Here is a 22,676-nt window from a genome sequence, read left to right as displayed (position 1 = left end):
CAAGGGATAAAATTAATGAGAAAGGCTTGGTCTTCACCTGACTGCACAAGGCATGTATTTTGGTTTCTGCTTGCCCTCTCAGACTTGTGTAAGAGCAAGATATACACATGTATACACACATATTCTCATAGTATGGTGTTCTAATCAGCATTTTATCAGGAGAAATAAAATATGGCATAAAAGCTATTAGAGGTGCTGGAAAGTCACATAAAAAATGTACTCATTTCTAAATTAGTTAGATTTTTGTCATGTTTTATCATATAAGCTCCATAGAGAAAAAAGTCTTTTTAGTAAGTTTAATACATGTATCTGACATTCCTTCAATAATTCATAAAGAAGAAGCCTTGCTAAATTTAGTATAATGTCCAAATAGATTTATTACTACCAAATGTGAATAAGAACATTCAACTCTTTAATTACCCTTCCCAAATAGGCTGTAAAAACAGGGCATTCCCGTGGAACAGAATGGTTTTCGACCCCTGTGCCACAGAGCCTTGGGGTTCCTCAGAAAGGTGTGGCAAGGGCGTGGGGTCTGGGAGGGTGAGTGGAGGGCAAAAGATCCCTTCTCACTTTTTCTGTGATTCCAAGTAAGATTTCGCTTGAAAAAGTGATTCTGCTTTTGGAAGAAGTAAAGAGAACAAGAAGGAGTGAAAAGCACCATCGTAACCGCATGGCCAACCCAATGGGATGGCGAGTGTTGTGTCACTGGGCCAGGGGACAAGCAGATAGCTCTAGGGGAGTGTGTGAGGGTGCTTCTGCACAAGATGAGCGTCTGAATCGGTGGACTGAGAAGAGCAGTCGGCACTCCCTGGTGTGGGTGGGCATCATCCAATCTGCTGAGGGCCAGAATAGAACAAAAAGGCAGAGGGAGGTTGAATTCGCTCTCTGCCTGACCCCGTGAGTGGGACATTGATCTCCTCCTGTCCTCGGAGCTCTTAGCTCTCAGACTTGGACTGGAGTCCATACCATTGGCTCTTGGGCTGTCAGGCTTGGAACTACACGGCCAGCCTTTCTGAGTCACTGGCTTGCAGAGGGCAGATCGTGGGACGTCTCAGTCTCCATAGTCACTTGGACCAATACCTTATAATCAATCTCTTGCACATATATATATTTTTATATATGTAAGTATCTCCTACGGGTTCATTTTCTCTGAAGAACCCTAGTACACATGGGATGTTATCTAGCTATGCGATTTTGAGCAAATTATTTACTTTTTGAATTCGGCCTGCAAAGATTAAGAGTAATGCAGTTTTTTAGCAACCACAAAATGACCCTAGAATAGATCAACAGGTGATGCTGCTTTCAGCTTAAAAAAAATTGATTATCTGAATTTCAATACCCTAGTTATGTTCAAACGACTACTATTAAAACATTTTCTCTCAGTTAGAGCAAATGTTTGCTTTTAAAATTATGCTAATATCATGACCTTGCCTATCAATAAAAGCTACCATTTATTGAAGCATTATTTTATTTAATTAAATCCTTCCAACAGCCGTATGGGTTGGTATTGTCTCCATTTTACTCATGAAGGACAATGAAGCTCAGAGATATTCAATGACTTGCCAAAACTCCAGGCTCTCCAGGCCTTTGTGGGCCCTGAATCCTGCCTTTCTACACCCAGGCAGCCTTGTCTTAGGATAGCTTTGAGCCAGTGATGTGGCTTATTTGTGGGATCAGGACCTGAGTATTAGGGACACTTTTGGATTCTGTTATTTAATGAATCATTGTCGACTTGACTCAGAGTCTGGAAAAGGACGTATACACGGTAATCGTGTGGTCAAGATTTTCTTGAGTAGACTCAGTTGCAAGTGTGTTCCCCCTTTGCTCTATTAAAGACAGTATTTTGTTAAATATAACTCAGCCAGGTAGTGGCAGAGCGAGGATTCAACCCCCATAGGTTCCTTCTAACAGCCATGCTTCTGCTCCCAAACACTTTTCATCCAGTGAATTTCAACACAGCCCACAATGAACACTTTAACTTCAAAATAGTAATGCAGTTATAAAAATCTAACCTCCAAGGGTCTCGAAGTTGCTGAACTTCTTCCTCCTTCCCTTTTAGCACTCAACTCGTTTAAATGCTGCACCATTAACCCAATAGAGATTTTGTGTCTGAACAGTTTCAAAAATATTCACTGTCTGTATTAATCCATTCTCTAAATTAGTGGTGTCTGGATTAATGATGTATATTTATATATACACACATAGTTATGTAAAATACTGTGCATCAATAAAATGCATTTATACAGTTTATTAGGCTTTCCCATTCTTGGGTTATTTAGTGGTTGCTAGAAAAACTACATTAAATGATTACTTTAATTATTGACAATTTGGGGCAATGGGAAAAGCACACCTCTATTTGAATCGCAGCTCAAGTTATCATACTCAGTCAATTACACTGTTTAATGATTGCTACTTTAATTTTGCTTCTGAGGTGGAAAGTTATTTTTCCTGATTATTACACCAATATTACAGCTGGGTCTAAGCTATCACAGAGCCCCTGAGCCTAAATATTTAATATTTTATGCTGGTTAAAATGCAGAGTGGCTGAGCCACAGTCAGTCAGCCTAAGACTGCCATGTGGGTTTTCATTCTTTCCTTCTTTTTTCGCCTAGAAATGAAACACCATAGCAGAGGCCTATTGACCTCGGTGCTTCCTGGTTACTGGATTTCTGTTTCACAGCGAGAGAAAGCTCTGCACAGCACTCGGTGCACGGCAAACGAGCTTGCCATTGTTCTAAGGAAACATCTTATAATTGGGCCGTATTTCATAATATCCAAAGCTGACATAGGAGGAATTAGAGCACAGGCTTTTACCCTCAAAATCCAGAAGTGTATTAATTACTAGCGTTACCAGAATTAGTGTTCCTTATTCACGTCCAAAACAATTATTAATTTATATTGTTATGACCACTGTCCTTTGCAAGGCCCAAGACACATTCACAGGGTAAGTCTCCCTACGCCTCTGGGACAGGGGAGGAAACTTGCCAGAAACCTTCTCATCCTGATCCATTCTCCAGTGTCAACGGTCTAAATAACATCATGGAAGAGTTGTATTTGCAACCATGACGGGCCAATGGTTATCCATTTTATCAAATTAATATTATTATGTAATTACTTGAAATTGACAGATTGAAAAGCAATGTATTGATTATTTATTAATATTATTAAGTACTTTTAGGGAGGTAGTTTTTCATAAGAATTAAAAAGTCGTTCTTTTTTCAGACTGCCTGAGTTTGAATTCCAGTGTCAGGACCAAACAACCTTGATGGATTAATTACAGTGAATATAGATGACCTCTCTCTCCTTCCTCCGTCCGTCCCTCTCCCTTTCTCTATAGGGAACACTATAAGGGCCACTCTACCCTGTGTCACAGTGGACTTAGGGTAGCGTTCCAGTGATGACCAGGCTGCTCAATTTCTAATTCCAGCTCTGCATCCCAACCCACGGCATGATTTTGGCTTCATCTTTAAAATAAGGGGATACATCGAACATGGCTTTTCTCTGCTCATTCTGAACCCGTGCTGCCAGTTCAGCTGTCCCCTTACATAGATGCTGTAAATATCGCTCAGCTGCTTTCCACAGAATCCCCTTGGTACAAACACCGTTTGGATCTTGCACTAAGATTGGAATTACAGTGCTTCCTGCTGTGCTTTGCCTGCCTTCTCTCTTTGTTTTTTGGCTTTATCAGTTTGTTACAACAATTATGACACTAATTCCAAAACCTACTTACTCAAAGACATGGCACAGCAGATCGTAAACAGCCAGTCCAATCAGGACTGTAGCCCGCTCATCCTCAACAATGTCTTTGATGAGCATCAAGAAAGAAAGTCAACAGATACACGTGGAATCATGTGACTAAACAATCACAAGCATTTGCACTAACAAGATTCATACACAATGCGGCCATAATACACAGCAATGCTAAGTGTACACTGTCGGAGTCTGGTGCAGGGGAAAGAAGACAGGTCTGGGGGTCAGAATGTCAAGCTCTGATTCTTAGCTTCTCCTTAGTGCTGATTCTCGTCTTGAATTTAGTCAGTTCACATCCCCCTCCTGGGCCTCAGAAGCACAGAAGAACCATTTCAAGACTGGCTACAGTTTGAGCAGTAACAGTGATGGCTACACATCTCATTCATCCAACCCAGTGGTTGGGAGTCCATCTACTCGTTAAAATCAGCTGCAAAGGTTCTAAAACGTGCTGACACCTAGACCCCTTCCCCAGAGGCCCCTGTGCAATTGGACTGAGTTTGGGGCCAGTCATTGATGGGCTTGCAAAGCTCCCCAGGTGACTCTAATATGCAGCCAGCTTTCAGAATCCCCGCTTTAAGATGTAATCAGAGTCCTTCTCTCACTGGGTTGTCATTCAGAGTTGCAGCTCCACTGAGTCAGTTCTGGAAGCTTAGTACCATTGTCATTTTTTCTGCTAAAAGTTTGAATATTATCCCTGAATATAACTGCCCTTTTTGTTTGGGAAGACAACTCACACTTCCTTTTAATTATAAAATAATCATCATCATAATAAAGACCCTATGGCTAATTTGGGTGGGAGAGTTTAAGACCAAAAGAGAGAGAAAATTACTCTGCAGAATAAAGTAATAAGATGCTGAATTTTCTGATGAGACCCATATGGCTGGTTGGAGGACTTCACTGGGACCTGAAGAATTGGGGGAAAGATCTTCGGAGGAAACTCCGAGTCCAGCAGATGGCAGCAGGCAAGAGCCTACAGAATTAAAGACCAATGAAGGACAAGGGAGAGGACTGCCAGTGAATGAAGACAGACATCAAAGATCGAGGTCAGAGCCCAGGGAAGTAGATGGTGGGAGTGGTGGTCACCACCAACAGGTGACTTCTCTCATAAAAGTTAAAGAGCCCTGGGCTCGGTATGGCTGTCTGAGAGGAACTTAAATTATTTTGTCTGGGAATGAATGGCAAAGTAAAAACATTATTTTTCTAGTTTAAGGGAATGAACTAGGCTCTTTTCCAGTGGCAGAAAATTTTGTAATTTAATTGAATGCATTCCTACCCTAGGTTTGAACAAAAATTTCTAATTATGGATCGATCGATTGATCTATCTACCTATCTATTGACCTATCTATGTGTCTATATCAACAGTGATACCTTTATTCTTATTTTTTCCAGCTGGTGACTGAGTTTTACCCAAATTCTCCTCCTGTCATGCCTCCTTATATATATTTTTTGTTTTTACGTCTTTTAGTTTTATTTCCCCTATCTTGTGTAAATAGAAGACAGTCCTCAAGAAGGAATTATTATTAATGTTGTGTTATTAGACTGAAGGCAGGACCAATATGTCAGAAGCACATCTTGTAATGAATAAAAGGCAGCCTTACAGAAATGTTCACAAAGCAAACATGCAAAATAGAAATGTGCAGTCCTACCAAGGAGAGAAGGCTGAACAGGACCCCAGCAGCTGTGCTTTGTGAGTCTGTTTTCCCTTTTGCCATTAACTTGGGGTAAATGATTTAAAGTTGTGTCTTGATCTCCCATTTGTTGAGGAAAACCAATACCAACCCCATTTAAATGGCATCACGAGAGGTGCTGCTGTACAACGTGGGCGTAGGTAAACCAGGTTCTTAGTAAACTTGAACACAACCCAAATCTTGAGGCAGTTAAACCCAGGGATAATCGTCTGCCTTATCCAACAAGTACTTCATTTATTTGTTAAGTCCAGACTAAGAACGTCAGTAGACACATATATGAAGAAAAATATCGTGGACAAGTATAGGGGACAGAAAGCTTCATAAATATGCTATATAACAATGCAGAAGGCAATGTGTGCTTCAAATGGGTACCACATTCTAGAGGAACTGAGAGGGACAAGCATCAGGGACAATTTCACTATTTCAATGGCAATTTAACCAGAGTAAACTGAGTTGGCAAATTAAAGAAGTGAATCACAAAATTTCAAAACCTGTGAGAAGTCAGACAATATGGCTCTTCTTTAAGGATGTCTCTTGTGATTATGTGGGTGGTATGTTGGGTAGCCATATAATTTGCCTTCTAAAAGAGGGCAATTTAGAGAATGAAATGATGCATATTAATAGCCATTCTGTGTCATAGATGTAGATTAGGGCTATCTTGGGCAATCTGTGATGTAACTCGAAGTCTGAAACTGGGCAGAGTTTGAGATAGTATCCCTCTTGTGAGCTAACAAGTTAGTCTGCTGCAGCCACTAGACACACACTCACACACGTGTATACAGTCACGCGCTGTATAGCGATGTTCCCGTCAAGGACGGACTGCATAAAGGATGGTGGTCCCACAAGATTAGTACCATATAGCCTAGGTGTGTAGTAGGCTAGACCATCTAGGTTTGTATAAGTGCGCCCTATGATGTTTGCACAATGACAAAATCACCTAATGATGCATTGGTGCATTTCTCAGAACATATTCTCATCGTTAAGCCATGTGTGGTTGTATATATAAACTGAGATGGACAGAGAGAAAGCTTATGGGGTGAGAGTAAGCCTCTTTCCTACAAAAACTGTCAGATCTGGAGACATTCACATTTCCAGAAGAGAAAATCTGATTGGAATAGAAAGTGGCTGCCATCTCTGTTTGGGCGGAGACCGTGGCCTGCCCTCAAGTTGTCTCTCTCTGGCCTAATGCGGGGTGACCAGGAAGGCGTGGCCAGAGAGCGTGGCTTGTGAACACCTTCACAGAAGGAGTGGCCTGGACCGAGTTACCGAAGGCTCATGACTCATCCCCACCAGGTTCCTCTGACCAGAGCAGGAGCCACAAGTCAGGACTTGAGCCTGGCTCTGTGGTTTGAAGGATCAGCGACCTTAGGCATTATTTCCTGTCTCTGAGTCTCAGTTTTCTCGCCTTTAAAATGAGGCTATCAGCCCTAAAGGAAAACTGTAGTGACAATCCAATAAGACAGTAGACATGAAAGAGTTTTGTGATTGGTGAAGCTGTGCAAAAGGTTAATGCTGTAAGGTTTTTAAAAGACTTGGGTAACATTAATAATTAAATAGCCAGCACTTCCTGAATGCTTCTGCTCTAAAATCTTTATGCATATTATTTTAATTAATCATCAAAATTACTCTACGGGGTATATACCGTTATTGTTCCTATTTTCAGATGACACATCTAATATATGCAACTTGCTCGAGGTCATACAGCCAGTAAGTAAAGCTAAGATGTAAACCCAGGTGATCTGGTACCAAAACCAGTACCTGTTTTACCCAAGTCTCCAAGACTCTAATAAAGCTGCATGGCAAGAGACAACAGAAAACATGTAAATTCATCCATTGGGTAGAGGAATCAGAGTTCTGCCCTGTCCCAGAATGCTAGTGACAACCTTAAGAAGCTGTGGAGTTCTTGTGTGAGAAATTCTCTGCTTTATGCACCTGATCTGGCCAAGGTTTTGCCACTCATTGGTTTAAAAGATTGCCTTCATTTATTTTCTCCCGTTTCCACATTTTGATCAGGAGGGTCTCTTTATATTCTTAGCAGGACCCACCCGTGTTAGTGGACTCTTCAGCCAAAAAATTAAATCCTTTGATCTTTTGTAAAGAAAACAGCTCCATAACTGTCAACTCTTTTTGTTAAGAAGTCTAGTTCCTTTCAAACATATGCCAAAGCAAACCTTGATTTTTCTGAATTCCAAAACTTTTCTAATTTCCCCAGTTAATACTTTGATGTATACATATAGATTTTCTGAAAATAACAGAAAAATTCTATTGCTCAAAACTGTTCCTATTATAATTACGCTACGCAGCTTTTTATAACTGAAAGGTTTGGGGGGGTGATTCTAATTTTGTGCTTTTTACTTTCACTTATTTTAGTTTTGAAAAATTAACGTGCATGTCATAAATAGTTGTTTTTTAAATTAAAGAGTGTAAATACCTTACTTCATTCTCACTGTCCACAAACATACAGTCCAAAAGCAGGGAGAAGAAGCAGGCCTAATAACTATTAGTACTGTTGTTGTTTTAGTAGCTAACAATCGTCAAAGATTTACTATGTTCTAGGCACTGTTTCAGTGCTCCACATGCATGATCCATTTACTCTACACAGCTGCACGGCACTGGTGTGGCAGCGATGACTGGGTTTCCCTCCAATTTTTAGTCTCCTGTGTGATAGAGTAACAGAAGTTTTAGCAAGGTGTATGGCATCCTTTGACACTGGATGTGGCCATTGACCAGCTTCTGATCAATGGGATGTGGGGGTAAGTGACGTGGGGGACGGTCCAGATCATGCTTTTAATGGAAATGAGGGCTTACTCCCCTTTCTCTTACTGTTCTCCTGCTGGCTAGAGAGTGGACATCACGGTGGGAGCTGGAATAACCATCATGGTCCAGGAGATGGGAGCAGAAGAATAAGACAGAGGAGACTAACCCCACCGAGCTCTGGAGCCACATCATTAGCCCCACACTCCTCCAGCAGGGAGAAGCAAACTTCTGCTTCATTTAAGTGGCTGTTAGTTTTTCTCTCATTATGACACAGTCAAACCGCTATCTGAACTAAGGCAGTTAGTATCATCACCATTCTCACTTTAAAGTTGGGTAAACTGAGGTACATAGAGGATAAATGATAGAGTAGTAAAACCAGGATTTGGACCAGAGTCTGGCTCCAGAGTCTTCCCTCTCAAGCACAGCACTCTGCTGCTCCTGATAGAGTGTGATATATGTTAGTACTTAGCTCATTTTAACACATGCGATTTTCTGCCGTTTGTGATCCAGGGATGAGGGTCAAGGAGTTTTTCTTTGTCTTTCTGCACTTGGAACAGGTAAAGCGTGTGGCTGAAATCAATCTGGATACGGCCAGACCCATGCAGGGAAAGATAGTAAGGCTGATCATGGGAACCAGGAAAGCAGCAGCACAAGGGATGGGGAGGTAGTGAAATGGAGAATGGAGCGTGGTGACAGGGGTCGATTCTTCCACAGCTGATGAGGGGAGCAAAGGGCAAGTGTGGTGAAGAAGATGAAATACAACGAATGTGTTGATATCTGTGGCTCCCCTGGCTCCATGTCAGGTGAGACAAGGCTGCCCGGCATCTCGCTGTTGATCCTATCAGCCACAAGTTCCATAGGACAATAACGACTATCTTCCTGAAGCCCTAAAAGAACATATGATGCTCTTAACGCTTGAGTTTCAGTGTCACGCTCTCCACAGCGGTCTTCAGTTTTAATGCCTCCTGGATTCCTGGACACCCTCAGGAGCGGCATTTCACGGAGCAGCAGTTAAGGTTGCTACTTCACTCTCCTGTCTCTCCTGGCTTCTCCTTCCATTGGCTTTTTGATGGCAGCGGCACTATAACCCTGGGGATTAGAAAGGCATGACGCTTAAAATCAGAAGATTCTGGAACCATCTCCAACTGACACTTTGCTTTCCTTATAGGAGGTTCTAAATCCATCTCAGGACAGAAATGTTTCCTCTTGCTGCATAATTTTTGACCATATTTCTTCACTTCTCTGGATTTATTGTTCCTAAGTGTGAACAGAAGGCTTGGACTGAGCGTGGAATAGCCTTCCAGGGTTCCCCCTTCTTCGGAGCTTCAAGTTCCCAAAACACTGAGAAAGAAGTTAGAGAGCATGTGTCTTCTTGGATATTCCCTCAACTCTTCACTGCCCCAGTTACTTAGATAATTGGAAGTTTTATGCATTCATGCCTTTGTCTAAGAAACCGTGAAAGAGGCAATGTCTCATTAGGAAAGCTGAGTTGTGTTTGTTTACATTAAAAGACAGCTCCATCTTTGGGAAAGTGAATTGTTCCAGGAAGAACAAGAAGAAGAGGCACCTGGAGTCCACAGTTCTGCCACCCAGGGGAGCCTTCTCATTGAAACAAGAATTTCCCAACTTCTAACTTCGTGAACGTTGCTCCAGGAGAGGAGTGGTATTGATCCACACCAACAAAGACTGCAAGATGATTCAGAATATGCCTGATGCCAATCATCACCAAGTTTGGCAAATTGCTTTCACAATGCAAAGCCCCTGCCCAATGTGGGTGAGACATGAGTAAGATATGATGCCTGCTCAGAAAGGGTCCATAATCCAGGGTGGGAAATAGACACATGCATCAATAATTCTAACTCAAGACAGACCCTGGAATGTGCTTTATCGGAGGTACAAAAGAAACGCTAGGAGGACAGCCAGAGGGGAAGACTACTTCCCATGGGGTTGTAAGTGAAGCTTTCCTGGAAAAAGCGAGAATTTGTCAGCCCTATTGCTAATAGTAGACATAATCTGTCACCTACTTTACATAGATTATTTCTTTTATGTCTTTTAATTCCCATGACAATGCAATGAGGAAGTGGGGTGTGAACAAACACTGGAACATGCAGGGGATTTATTGGGTCACAGGTATGTGGCAGGAGCTGATGCTGACACTCACACTGGAGCAAAACACACAGAGCTGTCATGTGAGAAGCATCTAGAGTCTAGATCGCTGCCAGTAACTGCAGAGTGTGCCCTTGGGCTTTTGATTTGGGCTCACAAAGTGGATTTTATGCATGCTTCATAATCTATCTTGTAAATCTGACCATCCTAACACGACTTTCAGATTTGGAAAAGATCCTTCTCAAGATTTTTACATAATATGGTAACCAAAAAATGGAAAAATGGAATCTTCATTTTATTATGTTGTGCCACATGAAATTGTCATCTCTGTAGGAAAATTGATGGTTTCAGATAGTACCTTGGGCAGCCATTATTTGACTTTTGGCCAAAGAGAGACACAGTCAGATTTGGGCCTTGAATGGGTCAGTCTGGGAAGTCTAGAAGATGCACTGGAGTACAAGGGCCCAGAGGCAGAAAAGACAGAATCTGATGAGTGGTCTTGGTGAGAGATGATACCACCTGAATGGATCGGTCTCCCCCGTGCGGTGTGGGCTTCTCCAGGGCAGGTACCACGTCTCTGGTGAATGTCTGTAGGTGCCCAAAAAAGAGTTATTAAGGGAATGAGTGAGAGGGTGGCAGTAGAGAGGAAAGAAAGGACACAAGAGATATTCCAATTGTAGGATCAACAGATTTTTGCCCTTGATTGTGGAGAGAAGGATAGAGAGAAACAGAACAAGAGGGGCTGGCCCCATGGCCGAGTGGTTAAGTTCGTGCTCTCCGCTACAGGCGGCCCAGTGCTTCGTTAGTTCGAATCCTGGGCGTGGACATGGCACTGCTCATCAGACCACGCTGAGGCAGCGTCCCACATGCCACAACTAGAAGAACCCACAACGAAGAATACACAACTATGTACCGGGGGGGCTTTGGGGAGAAAAAGGAAAAAATAAAATCTTTAAAAAAAAAAAAAAAAACAGAACAAGAACGCTTTCAAGCCTTTAAGCTAAGAAGGAAGCGTATAAGAAGAAAGGAAGAATCGTCAAATAATGCCGATGCTTTGCCTTCCACTAGTGATTCCTCCAGATTCTTCCATTGGCTGATGCCTCTGACAAGGAAAAGTTAGAATCTTGAAAGACTTCGCAGACACTGGAGGCATGACTCTGAATGCTGCATTCCTAGATGTTGTTTCCAAGTGCACAGAGTCCCTGAGTATAACTCTCCCCACTTCCCTCTGGCCTTGCTGATCTGGAAGCTCCTTGTCCACTGGTGTGTTTCCTTATTGGCCGCTGTGTGGCAGAGGGGGCCACGTCTAATAACACTGTCCTTTAAGAATCCAGCACTGGAAATAGCTCTAGAGAAGAAGCCAGAACGGTGTATCTCAAAGTTTGTTTCTATTCCAGAGGATGGTAATAAGTGTGAAATATTTTTAAAATATTTTATGTACAAATAAATTTTGGAAATGTTGAGCCAAACAAAGTTTAAACAAGTTTTTCCTTTTTGTAGACACTGCTTCTCTCAGATTTCTGTCAAGTGCATCGTGAATCTCCAAAGTGGGATACACATGTGAAAGGATCCCTAACCTTATTTTACGACTAAACTTTCTTCTTAATGAATACTTCATGAGTTCAGTTTTTTTTGGCACACACTTAAGGAAAGGTTGATCTAAGATCACTTATCTGATATATTTATTAACCTTTTAGTTTGGGGCTGTTGCCTTACTGTCGACACAATTTATTTTTTCCATATGATAAAATCCTTCATGTTTTTATTTTATTGAGGTCATAATAGTTTATAACACTGTGAAATTTTAGTTATACATTATTTTTTGTCAGTCACCATATAAACGTGCCCCTTTACCCCTTACGCCTACCCCCCAACCCCCTTTCCTTCTGGTAACCACTAATCTGCTTCCTTTATCGACGTGTTAGTTCATCTTCCACATATGAGTGAAATCATATGGTGTTTGTCTTTCTCTGTCTGGCTTATTACCTTTAACATCATACCTTCCAGGTCCATCCATGTGGTTGCAAGCAGGATGACTTTAAGTAGTATTTAAAGCAGGATGATTTAAGTAATATTCCATTGTGTGTGTGTGAGTATATATGTATATATATATATGTGTATATATGACACATCTTCTTTAGCCAATTATCAGTTGATGGGCACTTGGCTTGCTTCCACGTCTTGGCTATTGTGAATAATGCTGCAGTGAACACAGAGGTGCATAAGTCTCTTTGAATTGTTGACGTCAAGTTCTTTGGGTAAATACCCAGTAGTGGGATAGCTGGGTCATATGGTCATTCTATTTTTAGTTTTTTGAGGAATCTTCATACTGTTTTCCATAGTGGCTGCACCAGTTTGCATTCCCACCAGCAATGTATGAAGGTTCCTTTTTCTCCACAACCTCTCCAACATTTGCTATTTTTTGTCTTGGTGATTATAGGCTTTCTAAAGCGTATAAGGTGATATCTCAATGTAGTTTTGATTTGCATTTCCCTGATGATTAGTGATATTGAGCATCTTTTCATGTACCTATTGGCCATCAGTACATCTTCTTTGGAAAAAATATCTGTTCAGGCTCTCTGCCCATTTTTTTGATTGGGTTGTTTGTTTTTTTGTTGTTGAGATATGTGAGTTCTTTATATGTTTTGGAGATTAACCCCTTGTCAGATATTTGATTTGCAAATATTTTCTTTCAGTTGGTGGTTTGTCTTTTCTTTTTGATCCTGGTTTCCTTTGCCTTGCCGAAGCTCTTCAGTCTGATGAAATCCCATTTGTTTACTTTTTCTTGTTTCCCATGCCGAGTAGACATGATATTCGAAAAGATGTTTCTAAGGCCATGTCAGAGTACTGCCTATATTTTCTTCTAGGAGTTTTATGGTTTCATGTCTTACCTTCAAGTCTTTGATCCATTTTGAGTTAATTTTTGTGTATGGTAAAAGATAATGGTCTACTTTCTTTCTTTTGCATGTAGGTGTCCAGTTTTCCCAACATCATTTATTGAAGAGACTTTCCTTTCTCTATTGTATATTCTTGGCTCCTTTGTCAAAGATTAGCTGTCCATAGATGTGTAGTTTTATTTCTGGGCTTTCAATTCTGTTCCATTGATCTGTGTGCCTGTTTTTGTACCAGTACAACGCTGTTTTGATCACTATAGCTTTATAGTATATTTTGAAGTTGGGGATTGTGATGCCTCCAGCTTTGTTCTTTTTTTTCTCAGGATTTCTTTAACTATTTGGGGTCTTTTGTTGCCCCATATGAATTTTAGGATTCTTTGTTCTATTTCTGTGAAGAATATTGTTGGGATTCTGATTGGGATTGCGTTGAATCTGTAAATTGCTTTAGGTAATACGAATATGTTAACTATATTTATTCTTCCAATCCATGTTCAGGGAATATCCTTCCATTTATTTATGTCATCATCACTTTCTTTTAACAATGTCTTACAGTTTTCATTGTATAGGTCTTTCACCTCCTTGGTTAACTTTATTCTGAGCTATTTTATTCTTTTGTTGCGATTGGAAATGGGTTTGTATTCTTGAGTTCTCTTTCTCTTAGTTCATTATTAGAATATAGAAATGCCACTGATTTTTATAAGTTGCTTTTGTACCCTGTAACCTTACTGTAGCTGTTGATTATTTCTAATAGTTTTATGATGGATTCTTTAGGGTTTTCTACATATAAAATCATGTCATCTTCAAACAGTGAGAGTTTCACTTTTTCATTGCCAATTTGGATTCCTTTTATTTCTTTTTCTTGCCTAATTGCTCTGGCCCAAACCCCCAGTACCATGTTAAATAAGAGTGGTGAGAGTGGGCACCCTTGTCTTGTTCCTGTTCTCAGAAGGGTGGCTTTCAGTTTTTCCCTGTTGAGTACGATGTTGGCTGTGGGTTTGTCATACATGGCCTTTATTATGTTGAGGTACTTTCCTTTTATACCTATTTTATTGAGAGTTTTTTTTATCATAAATGGATGTTGGATCTTGTCAAATGCTTTCTCTGTGTCTTTTGAGACAATCATCTTGTTTTTATTCCTCATTTTGTTAATGTGGTGTATCACATTGACTGATTTGTGGATGTTGAACTATCCCTGTGTCCCCAGTCTAAATCCCACTTGATTATGATGTATGATCCTTTTAATGCACTGCTGTATTCAGTTTGCCAATATTTTGTTGAGGACTTTTGCATCCATGTTCATCAGCAATATTGGCCTTTAATTTTCCTTCTTTATGTTGTCCTTGTCTGGCTTTGGGATCAGGATAATATTGGCCTTGTAAAATGTGTTGGGAAATGTCCCATCTTCTTCAACTTTTTGGAATAGTTTGAGAAGGATAGGTTTTAAATTTTCTTTGAATGTTTGGTAGAATTCTCCAGAGAGCCCGTCTTGTCCTGGACTTTCATGTTTTGGCATGCTTTGATTACTGTTTCTATCTCTACTTCTGATTGGTCTATTCAGATTCTCTATTTCTTCTTGGTTCAGTTTTAAAAGGTTGTATGAGTCTAAGAATTTATCCATTTCTTCTAGGTTGTCCAATTGGTTGGCATATAGTTTTTCATAGTATTCTCTTATAATCCTTTGTGTTTCTGTGATATCCATTGTAATTTCTCCTCTTTCATTTCTAATTTTATTTATTTGAGCCTTCTCTCTTTTTTTCCTAGTGAGTCTAGCTAAGGGTTTGTCAATTTTGTTTATCTTCTCAAAGAACTTTTGGGGGGGAGGTCAAATGCATTTATTTCTGCTCTCATTTCTATTATTTCTCTCCTTCTGCTGACTTTCGGCTTTTTTGTTCTTCTTAATTCTGTTAGGTGTAGTTTAAGATTGCTCATTTGAGATTTTTCTTGTTTGTTGAGGTGGCCTGTATCGCTGTGAATTTCCCTCCTAGGACTGCTTTTCCTGCATCCCATCTGAGTTGGTACGGTGTATTTTCATTTATCTCCAGATATTTTTTGATATCTCCTTTAATTTTTTCAGTGATCCATTGGTTGTTCAGTAGCATGTTGTTTAGTCTCCACATATTTGTCACTTTCCCGACATTATTCTCATGGTTGATTTCAGAGCATTATGGTCAGAAATGATGCTTGATATTATTTCAATCTTCTTAAATTTACTGACACTTGCCTTGTTTCCCAACATAACAGCTATCTTCGAGAATGTTCCATGTTCACTTGAGAAGAATGTATACTCTGCTGTTTTTGGATAAAGTGTTCTATATATATCTATTAAGTCCATCAGTTCTAGCTTTTCATTTAATTGCACTATTTCCTTGTTGACTTTCTGTCTGTCTGATCTATCCATCAATGTGAGTGGGGCATTAAGATCCCCTACTATTATTGTGTTGTTAATATCTCATTTTAGGTCTGTTAATAGTTGCTTTATGTACTTTGGTGCTCCTATGTTAGGCACATAAACATTTATAAGTGTCATTTCTTCTCAGTTGAGTGTTCCTTTTATCATTATATACTACCCCTCTTTGTCTCTCGTTTTTTTTTATCTTGAAGTCTACTTTGTCTGATATAAGTATGGCAACATGTGCTTTCTTTTGTTTGCCATTAACTTGGAGTATCATCTTCCATCTCTTCACTCTGAGCCTATGTTTGTCTTTAGAGCTGTGTTTCCTGGAGGCAGCATATTGTTGGGTCTTGTTTTTTAATCCATCCAGCCACTCTGTGTCTTCTTCTTCTTCTTCTTTTTTTTTTTTTGAGGAAGATTAGCCCTGAGCTGTCATCTGGCACCAATCCTCCTCTTTTTTCTGAGGAATCCTGGCCCTGAGCTAACATTTGTGCCCATCTTCCTCCACTTTATATATGGGATGCCTGACACAGCATGGCTTGCCAAGTGGTGCTATGTCCACACCCAGGATCTGAACCGGTGAACCTCAGGCCACTGAAGCAGAATGCGCAAACTTAACCGCTGAGCCACCAGGCCAGCCCCAACTCTGTGTCTTTTGATTAGAGAGTTCAATCCACTTACATTTACAGTGATTATTGATATATGAGGGCTTCATGTTGCCATTTTATCACTTGTTTTCCAGTTGTTCTGTAATTCACTTACTTCTCATTCTATGTATTTTGGATTGCCATTTCAGTGTGGTGATTTTCTATGATTTTTTTTCAGTTTTATATTTACTTTTCATTTGTGTCTCTGTTCTGATTATTTGTTTAGTGGTTACTGTGAGGTTTGTATTAAAAATCTCATAGATGAGATAGTCCATTTTCTGACAGCCTCTTATTTCCTGAGTCTAAGCCAACTCCATCCCTTACCTCTTCCTCTTCTAAGTTATTGTTGTTGCAACTTATTCCATTTTGGGTTATGAGTTTGTGGTTAAAATGATAAGATTATTGTTATTTTTGATGTTTTCCTTCACTTTATCTTTAATGTTATAACTGTTTGCTAACTGTTCTGATATAGAGCTGCCATTTTTTAATTTTCTCTGCCTATTTATCTCCTTGCTCAAGGATTTATAAACCCCCTTTTTTTTTTTTCCAGGTATGAGGGCCGTCTTGATCATTTCTTGCAGGAGGTTCTTGTGGCAATGAACTCCCTCAGCTTTTGTTTATCTGGGAAAATTTTTATTTCTCCATCACATCTGAAAGATATTTTTGCTGGCTACAGTATTTTGGCTGAAAGTTTTTCTCTTTCAGAATTTTGAGTACATCATTCCACTCTCTCTTAGCCTGTAAGGTTTCTGCTAAGAAATCCACTTAAAGCCTGCTGGGGGTTCCTTTCTAAGTTATTTTCCTTTGCCTTGCTGCCCTTAATATTTTTTCTTTGTCATTGGCTTTTGCCAGTTTTGCTATTATATGCCTTGGAAAAGGTCTTTTTACATTGATCTAATTAGGAGTTATATTTGCTTCTTTTACTTGTAATTCTAGCTCTTTTCCCAGGTATGGGAAGTTCTCAGCTATTATTTCTTTGAGCATGCTTTCTACCCGTTTCTCCCATTCTTCTCCCTCTTGAATACCTCTAATCCTTATGCTGCATTTCCTAATTGAGTCAGATAGTTCTCAGAGAATTTCTTCATTTCTTTTTAGTCTTAGTTCTCTCTCCTCCTCCATCTGAAGTATGTCTCTATTTCTATCCTCAAGACTGCTCATTCCCTCCTCCACAACATCAGCTCTGTTGTTCAGTCCAGAGTTTTCTTCATCTCATCCATTGTGTTTTTCATCTCCAACATTTCTGATTGGTTTTTCTTTATAGTTTCAACTTTTTTTGTGAAGAATTTCCTCTGTTCATTAATTTTATTCTTGATTTCATTGAACTCTCTTTCTGAATTTTCTTTTAACTCATTGAGTGTTTCTTTTTATGATAGCTATTTTGAATTCTCTCTCATTCAGATTGTAAATTTCTGTGCCTTCAGTATTGATTGCTGGGTGCTTCTCATTTCCCTTCTTATCCGGAGTATTAATGTACCTCCTCATATTATTTGATGCAGTGGATTTGTGCCTTCACATATTGGTGGCATCTGGTCACAGATTCCACCTGCCACCACTCCTTCCACTTCCTCGGGAGGGTCCAGCATCTTCACCTTCAGAAGTATAGCTGTGTAGGTCTCTCAGATGTCTATTGTGTTGTGTGAATGTCCTCTGTTGGTTTATGAATGTCCTTTTCATTGTATCTTAGTAGGGAGAGTCTAAGGGAAAAGCTCACTCTGCCATGGTGCTGACGTCATTCTCCTCTGGAATCCATCTTCACACACAAAGCAGAGACTTGGGAAACCTCTGAATCTTCTGTGAGACTTTTAATCCTCCTTCTCTCCTCCCCACCCATTTGTCAGAGTCGCTAAATGCATGTTTAAACCAAAAATCTAATCTTCTCCTTTCACTGCTCAGAAACCATCAAGGGCCCCACTATGTACAGGGTCAAGCCTGACCTCCTTTGTGGGGGATGAGGCCCTTTACAGCTGTCCCAAGTGGCCCCCCAGGCCCTCTCTTTCTTGACTCAATTTTTAATAACAACTTTGGGTGATTACAGCAGAAATCCACCAAAAACTTAGAATTGGGTATACAAATTATAATAATGTTAAAAAAATCCATCTCTAGGGGAAAAAGTAAGAATTATTCCACATTATCAACAGTAGTCCTTTTAGTATAATGTGAATATGTAATTGTTTTCTTTATTTCTTTCTCAAATACTATGTAAGGATACGTCTTTAATAGAAATAGAAAAAACATTAAAAAGAAGGAATTAAAAAATTAAAAAGAAGAGTGTTGCAGGAGAAGCAAGAGGGTGAGACCCAAATCTTTGAAGATTTTCCTGTGAAGGTTTCTTTCATTTCAGTTTTCATGACTGCGTACATCGCTGTTCTTACCTTGACCCTCAAGATCCATGGCATAGTTACTCAGAGACACTGTTGGGTGCGGAAAGGGCCTAGGATTGGCAGATTTAGAGGATTTAGGCTTTAATCCTACCTTTCCTGCTTAAAAAAACCCAGACTTTGGTGAGCCGCAGTCCTGTATACACCACTGTATTCTTCTGGTTTATTCACTGCAGTCCTGTGGTCTTAATAAGCCACCTAATCTGAGCCTCAGGCTGCTCATCCCTTAAGCAGTCACCTTTCTCATTAAGTAAATATGTAAACCCACCCTGATAAACATAAAATGTGATATTTATAGGGTACAGTTTTTAAAATATATGCTTATTATGAAAACAATGCATATCCACTGTGGGTGACTTAGAAGGCAGAGAACTACCCAAAGGATGATGAGCATCACCCATGACCTTACCACCTTCAGCATCCACACTGCATGCACTGTGTTGAATCTGCTTCTTGCCTGCCTGCTGCAGCTCTGTTGCACTGTGAGAGAGGTGAGAGCGGGGAGTCCACCTTCTTTTGTCCTGCCATGTGTTCCCAGCACTTGATACATTTGTTGAATGGGCAAGATGAAAGCATGGTTTCCTTAGTATCGTCCCCAAACTCCTCTTATTTACAACTTATGCTGAATCTATTCCATGCCCTAAAAACAGGCCTTCTCACATTTTCTACCCTTCACTTTTTTCATAGCCTGGCCACTGTTTACCACCTGGTCCCCCAGCCATGTAGTGAGGTTTCTGTTACAGCCTTCCACGCCCCAGGGTGCACACGCAGAGTGAGAGTTTCAGATACTCACAGGCCTGGGGAACCCGCTCTTCTCCTCCAGTTTCCAAGAGAGGAATCCAAGACATCCGGAAGGTGCTGGGTCGGTCACAGGGATGGCTCTGTGGACTCCTCAGTCGCTTTGAAAGTCCTACAGCCCCTACATCAGAACGCAACATTTAGCACTTGTTTACACAGCCCATCCCGAGACACTCCTGTCCACCTGCAGGGAATTTAACTGGCGGAGGTGTTTCATTTACACCCCCACTTCACTTATGAGGCCTTTTTCTGCTTATACAGGGCATGATATGGATTTTGGAGGTCCCCCTGCACTGACACTGCCAGGAAGAGCCCAGGGCTCATCTTCACAGCTGCATGTTGGTCTCTGCTGACTTAAGTTTCCCTCTGCACGCTCTGCTTGCTCCCTTTGCCTTCTTTCAATGTCAACTTTAAAAAAAAATGAAATGTTCTATTACCTAAGTGATGAGGATCATCTACACTCTGTTGTGTGAGCATGGTCTTCAATATCAGCAATGGCAGGAAAGCTGAAGGAGCCCAGCGGCAGCCCCGTTAGAAAGCAGCTCTTGCAGGGGACTGCCTTATTCCCTAGCTCTGAATCTATTGTGTCCATTTTAATGGGATTGGAATAGTTCTGGCAAAAATCGGGATTATTTTGGTGCCCAGCTCCACAAAAAGCTTTCCCTATAAAATTAATGATAGATAAGTTTTCAGTTGCTGAGATTCAGCACAGAAAGGCAGGCGAGTCTGTTCTCTTGCCTCCTTGGCTGTCGGTTGTCTGTTGTGAAGAGAGGGGCAGCTGGTGACCTTGACCACAGGATACTCCAGCCCTGTGTGGAAACACCACCAGGGAGTCTGGCTCCTAACAACTGGCAGGAGTTCGAGGAGAGTTTAGAAACACTCCTGCACGGCGGACTGCCTCAGTCACAGAACTGCCCGCTTCTAAAGAGTCCTTGCCTGCTTTTGGACAACAATCATGCTTCTAAGACACAACTTGTGTGTCGTTTTCATCTCACAACATGGTGCAGTTTCACATAAGTGTAGATTTTTAGTACTATATTCGAGGTCAGGAAACAATAAAGGAAGGGGATGCACACATCCTCAAACACACCATACCTTTCCAATTATTTCCTCCCAACCCTAGAGCTAACCAGAATTATTTTCACATGTAAGGGGCGCTTTAAAAACACTAAGGAAAAACAGGAAACGGAAAATGCAGCAACATCTTTCTGAAGGGCTCTTTCAGCAGCGAATAGCCGTGGGGACACCGCGGTGACAGCACCCCCAGCACCCACCGCCGCCAGCTGGACAGCCTGTGCCCTCCCCGAGCTCTGGGTGAGAGCTGGGCTCTCGCACCTGAGCGCAGCAGGTGGGGTCCCGCCCTGGCCGCGTCCCTTCTTCCTCCCGGTGTCGTCGGGGACCTGTGCGGGGGAGCAAATGGGAGCTTCTCAGGCCAGTCGGGTCCACTGCGGCCCGAGGAGAGGGGAGGACCTGGGCCGAGGCCCCCAGTGCGCGTGGAGTGTCGGCCCGCGCACCCCCGGAGGGAATTCCAGTCCCACCTGCAAACCACAGGCCCAGTGTCCTGGCGAAGCTCCCAGGACAGTGCGTGGCCGCCCCTCCCCAGAACACTGGGGCCAGCCGCGGGGTCGCAGGGGTCGGGGGGCCAGGCAGCCCTGAGCCTCCAGGCCTGGCCACCAGAGTTCAGGGCCACAGAATTCTAACCCCACTGCCGAGAGCCCACCACGGGCCTTCTGCACGATTCGCTAATTTTCTCTTTCAGATCTGCAGCAGTCCTTTTCCCACTGTCCGCACTCCTGATAAATAGCCTTTTTATGGAATGTCTCACTAGATTTTGGGTCCGAACTTCCACAACCTACCTTATTTGTAGTGTCCTATAATCCAGGTGCTGAAAAATCCTCAGAAACACTGCTGGCTCTTTGAGTACACTTGGGGCATCCCCCTTCCTAGGGCTGGTGTGTTTGACTCAGTGTCAAAAATGTGACAGTGACCGTGCAGCGGGAATTCCTCTTGATCATGGAGCCTTTGCCCCGGCAGCACACAGCATGAATCCCCTAGGAGCACGCTGGGGGATTATACTGTAATCTTGTTAATTAACATACTTCCCTCCTCACTTCTGTGAGTCAGGATCATGTGACAACTGCTGAGAGTTAGAAATAAAATTCGGGGCACACGCCTTTTCTAAATGGAGATGCTTCCGCTCCACCCCCATCCCGATTTCTCTGGGCATTGTGAGTCATACTTTAAAACTGTGTAACTACTAGAGACCGGGTCATACCAGCGAAAAAGTTGCTAATTTGATTTGGTTTTATTAATTCAGCTAATTAGCAAAATAACAACAATAATAATAATGATAATAATAATGATGTGAAATGCTGAAATATGGTGACCAGTTCCTTTTGCTGCCAGGGAGCAAGGCCTGAGTGGGGCGGGACCGGAGATGACAGAACAAGGATGAGATGGCCGGCCAGCATGCGACGCTGAAGGAAGGGCTGGATCTCCAGCTTCTCCCTCCCCCTGGAAAAGAAGTTGGCTGAAGGTGGCCCCTGCTGCCCAGTGTGGACCAGGGAGGGGTGGGCAGTGGGAACTTGCTGCTGCCATTATCCCCATCTGGCACTTTCTTCACGGCTGGGTGCTCTTACCTCTCCAGCAGGCCTGGGGCCCAGCCCTCCCTGGTCTACCGGGACGTGTGCTCCAGCAGGAAAGTCTTCCCAGGCTTCGGGAGCAGAGAGGTGGGACTATGCCTCCTTCTCCTGTCTTGTCTCCAAACAAGTGTCTGACCTTTTAAAGTTCCTGAAGTCCTCCCACACCCCCCACCCCAGCCATGCAAATATAGGAAATGGGGAAGTCACAAAGTGAGATGCTATTTTTGTAAAATTTGTAAATTTTTGTAAAATTTGCCTGGAATCTGATCAAGTGCGTTGAATTTGGAGGCAACTTGTAGTGGGAATTTGCCTGGTTTGGAGCTTGTAGACACCTAGCTGGGGAGTGATTTAGCTCTGTAAGCCCACGATGGAGCTGATGCTGTTTTATCCCACTCACCTCTCAGGCTTGTGGTGAAGATTAATCCGATCTCATAGAAGCACGGATGATTTCTAAACTGATACCATCCGGCTGTAGTCACACAAAGATGGGAAGCAGCATAATGGCGGCAGTCAGGAGCCCGGAGTCTGGAGCTGGGCTGCGGGGTTCTCGCCCAAGTGCTGCCGTCTTTTAATGGTGTGTCTTTGAGAAATTGATTAGCCTTTCTTTGCCTCAGTTTCTTCCAA

General features: G+C 41.8%; 1 long non-coding RNA gene across 2 annotated transcripts in view; it reads right to left on the bottom strand.

Annotated features, from left to right (window-relative positions):
• The window catches only part of LOC123288412 (uncharacterized), a 42,274-nt gene extending 20,829 nt beyond the window's left edge, over positions 1-21,445 (bottom strand). Inside the window, exons 1-3 of one of the 2 annotated variants that reach the window (XR_011504906.1) lie at positions 21,267-21,445; positions 19,406-19,531; positions 10,493-10,889 (exon numbers count right to left, since the gene is read on the bottom strand). This is a non-coding gene — a long non-coding RNA (uncharacterized lncRNA). Of the gene's footprint in view, positions 1-10,492; positions 10,890-19,405; positions 19,532-21,266 lie in introns of those variants that run through there. The other variant, XR_011504905.1, reaches the window with a different exon arrangement.
• Between the last annotated feature and the right edge of the window lie 1,231 nt (positions 21,446-22,676).

The sequence above is a fragment of the Equus asinus genome, chromosome 8 (assembly GCF_041296235.1).
Source record: "Equus asinus isolate D_3611 breed Donkey chromosome 8, EquAss-T2T_v2, whole genome shotgun sequence".
Classification (NCBI taxonomy): Eukaryota; Metazoa; Chordata; class Mammalia; order Perissodactyla; family Equidae; genus Equus; species Equus asinus.
This window is presented reverse-complemented; position numbering and strand designations above follow the sequence as displayed.